The sequence below is a fragment of the Dipodomys spectabilis genome, unplaced genomic scaffold, assembly GCF_019054845.1.
Source record: "Dipodomys spectabilis isolate Male_0828 unplaced genomic scaffold, ASM1905484v1 ptg000173l, whole genome shotgun sequence".
Classification (NCBI taxonomy): Eukaryota; Metazoa; Chordata; class Mammalia; order Rodentia; family Heteromyidae; genus Dipodomys; species Dipodomys spectabilis.
In genome coordinates this window covers 9,730,887-9,735,087 of record NW_024870850.1, presented here as the reverse complement: position 1 = coordinate 9,735,087, position 4,201 = coordinate 9,730,887, and the positions used below count along the sequence as shown (strand labels likewise).

Genomic DNA, 4,201 nt, shown 5'->3' with positions numbered 1-4,201 from the left:
TGGGTCTAGGTGCTGTCCCTCAGTTTTCAGCTCAAGGAGAATGCTCTATCCCTTGAGCCACAGCACTGCTTTTGGTTTTCTGGTGGTTAATTGGAGATAAGTGTTGTATGAAGTTTCATGCCTGGGCTGGCTTTGTACCCTGATCCTCAGATCTCAACCTCCTGAGTAGCTAGGATTACAGGTGTGAATCACTGGCACCTGGATTCCTTACTGAGTTTTTAAAAATTACATGTTTAATTAACTCTTTGAAAACATTTGATCTCAAAATGACATTTTTAAAGATGTAAAGTAGTAATCCTTAGACAAACTGGTTGTAAATTGGTATTTCCCATTTGGTTTTAAAGCAGGGAGAACAGGAGAATCACATGTAGACTGACATTGCATGAAGAGTCCAAACTTAACAAACTTGAGGGATCTCAGACCATCTCTTGGTGTTTTCAAAATGCAGCTGATTGCATCACTTTACATATCACTCTTGTAACTTTCTTCAGGTAATATTTGAAGGAAAGCAACTTTTAGTTAAAAACACTCATATATTGGCATTTTGGTGTGTAAAGAATTGAGCAATAATAATAATAATAAAAGAATTGAGCTATAGCTGAGAGCCCGTGGCTCAAACCCATAATCCTAGGTACTCAGGAGGCAGAGATTTGAGGATCACAGTTCAAAGCTAGCAGTTTCAAAAAACTTCCTGAGACTCTTATCTCCAATAAACCACTCAGAAAACTAAGAGTGGTGCTGTGGCTCACGTGGTAGATTGCTTGCCTTGAGCTGAAGAACTGAGGGACAGAGCCTAGGCTCAGAGTTCAAGCCCTATGACCGACCAAAAAAAAAAAAAAAAAAAAGGATCGAGTAACGTAAATTAGGTTTTACATTGAAGTAAATATCTAACCAAAGCCAGGAAAATTTAAATGTAATTTCTACTTTTTTTCTTTGTCCCTTAAAGGAAACCACAATGGGAAAATATGTATGTAGAGCAAACTGCACATTATCTATCTGACCTATATCTATAAGAAAATAGAAAATCTGAACACACACTGCATGATTGTTTTATCAAAAGAATCCTGGGGGGATGGGGAAAGAAGGCAAATATGAGTTTGGATGAGTTAATTTTGGCAAGAAGTGGCAAAATAAGAGAAGAAAAATAAGAAAACCATAAAACTCAAGGCAATATTCTTAGCTTTGGATGGTCTCAAAGCCAGTTAGAAAATTTCTACCTTCTATCCCTTTGGCTGGTGGAAGCTACCAGTACATTGCCAGAACCTCCTGGGAACATACGCAGAGACTTCCAGATCACAGTACCCAGTCTGGTTGGTCCATGAGCTGTTCACCACCTGTTAGTGCAGGAGTGCGGCTTCTGCCTCTGGGAGTTTCCAGATCCACCCATACCAGGTCAACCGACCTAGGGTGCAGGCCCCACGGGGTGCATCAAGCGGTCTCCAGACATGACAAGCAGCATGTCTGAGCTGCTTAGCCCCTGCACATGGTTTGGCGCCTCTGGGGAAGATGGGGCTCAGGATCCTGTTCTGGAAGGGGAAGGATACTCCCAGCATGCCCTGGGGCTTGGGGCAGTGAGCATCATAGGAAGGAGACCTTGGCCTTGAGCACGAGGGGCTGCATGTGGCTAGGGCCTTGTTCATGTCTGAGGGTTTGTTCAGCAACACCAACTCGAGGCAGATCTGAGCAGCAAGTCTAGGGAGCACGGGTGGGATCCATAGCCTATTCCTGCTATTCTGGCCCCTCTCCAGGTTGAGATGATTCACCTGCAATGTATGGGCATCTCCTTTCATTTTTTTCCTGCTCAGGCAGATTTGGTTGGTTTTCTTTTTTAAAAAAATTTATGTTTTTTTTTATTGTGAAAATACCGTACAGAGGAGTTGCAATTACATGAGCAAGGTAATGAGTACATTTCTCATCAAGCATTGTTGCCTCCTCCTTTTTATCCCCTTCCCATCCCTGCCCTCCCATCTTCCCACCCTTCATGTCCCTCCTTTGATTGGTTTTTATTTAATATATTGGGTATTTTTTGCTCTCCCCCTTTTTATTTCCTGGTATCTGCTGAGCCCTTGGCATCATTGGCACTGCCCACAGTGGCATCCACAGACCATTGTGAGAAAAGACATCACTTGCTTTAAAAAAAATTAAAGACAGGATTGATGGTTTTCAGAGTTGGTTGGTGAGAAGATAAGGGAAAAAATTAATTTATGGAAAAAATCGTGTGTGTGTGTGCGTGTGTGTGTGTGTGTGTGTATGTGTGTGCCAGCCATGGAAATCAGGACCCACACTCCCTTTCTTGGCTTTGTAATTCACAAGTGGCATTTTACCATTTGAGAAATACCACGCGTCCTGTATTCTTACTTGTAAGTTAAAGATGGAGTCTCATACACTTTGTTGTCCAGGCTAATTTTGAATTGTGATCTTCAGATCCAAGCCTTCTAAAGTAGCCATTGGTGTCTGACTTGAAAAAATTGCGTTTATAATATTGAAATTAATAATGAATTTACTAATAGACTTCCAAAAGAATGTGAAAAGTTAATACATATGACTCAATGTTTTAGTGAGTACTTTAAAACAGTAACACTTTTTCTTTATTGAGAGTAATTACATAAATTTCACAGTATTGTGGCATAGTGATACTTAGCTAAAGTCACTAACACATTTTAACCTTCACAATGCATCTTGTCATTGTCTTCATCTACAAAGCTTATGAACTCTGCAGAGTTTAACAATAAAATGGTTTCTCCCAAATCGGGTGATATGTACATTTCTTTCCTTTTGCTCAGTATCAGCTGTTTCCTCTTTCTCTCTCTTTCCCTCCCTCCCATCACCAGCCTTGAGTTGCTTAGTTCACTTTCATCAATGACCAATGCCGCTGATGGGCCCCTCTGCTGTATTTTTTCACCCATTTTCCTATAGTTCTTTGCCCTCCTCTTAGTTTCCCTTAGATGTGCATGCTTATACACCATATATGCGGCCAGGATATACAGTCATTTAGAAACTATATAACAAATTAAGAAGCCAAGCTTTGTTTCTTGTGTCTTGTTTATTTTGTCATATTTCATTGTAAAACAGTAACACATTTATGATGTGTAATTTAGTCCACTTAAGAGGTGATTGAACACCACTGGATCTGAAAAATGTAAGTAGAAAATAAAGCAGTGGAAGAAAGGACACACTATCTTTTGCCAGCATGGCTAAAGAGATTCCCCTCAAAAATCTAGTGTTTCTGTTGTTCTCTTTTCTCTTCTTCTTCCATTTCTATTTGGGTGTCCTTAGAGATTTGGACCGATATGATGCACAAATTGACTCATTATGAGCTCTGGGAATTGATTTTACCAAGGTCCTATGGAAGTCAATGATGAGCCCATCCTTTCTCTCCTTTACTTGAGTGTCTCCTGGAGAGGTATAGGTTCCACGCTTCTATCCTCTGAGACAGAGGCTGGCAATGGCCAGCTCCTGGTATGTCAGTCCTGAGGATTGAGGCTGAGCTTTCCTTGGGCTCCAAGCTTGAAAAGATCTTTGGTTCTTTACTCCTTAGTTGTGTCTAACGGTAGATGCAGCTCTACGTAGTAAGTAATGATGTAAATTAAAAGCCTTGGAAATATCACCTCTTAAAACATAAAAACATAATTGCCTTGGGTAGCCAGTAAAAATTATTTCACACTTGTGTTCACAGTTCACCAAGTTTTATACCTCCTTAGTTGTGTTTGGTTAGCAGAATGGGTAACCAATGTTTTTTTTCTACCTACACTGTACTGGCTCTGTTTCCTGTTGAAGTCTTCCCCTAACTACAATACATGTATTATTTTAAACTCTTTCTGAGTACTTAAAAGGAACTATTGCAACAGTATTAAAGGCCTGGACCTCAGTTATCAAAACAGCATCAATGGTGGGATACTCGTGGCTTTCGCCTGTAATCCTAGCTACTCACAGGCTGAGATCTGAGGATTGTGATTCAGTGCCAGTCCAGGCAGGAAAGTCTCTGAAACTATTATCTCCAAATAATCACCATAAAACCAGAATTGGTGCTATGGCTTAAGTAGTAGAGCACTCTCCTTCAGCTGAAGAGCTCAGGGACAGCACCCAGGCCCAGAGTTCAAGTCCTGAGACTGACAAAACAATACCAGCATCAATGATACTATTCAGAATTTCCTATTTTTGCCAAGCTATGATCTCTTTCTTCTGTGTTGTTCTTTTAATT

General features: G+C 40.5%; 1 non-coding gene across 1 annotated transcript; it reads right to left on the bottom strand.

Moving 5' to 3' along the window:
- Positions 1-2,045: 2,045 nt before the first annotated feature.
- LOC122120001 lies at positions 2,046-2,131 on the bottom strand. Its single transcript, XR_006149623.1, has one exon. It is a non-coding gene; the product is annotated as a small nucleolar RNA SNORD35 (small nucleolar RNA).
- Between the last annotated feature and the right edge of the window lie 2,070 nt (positions 2,132-4,201).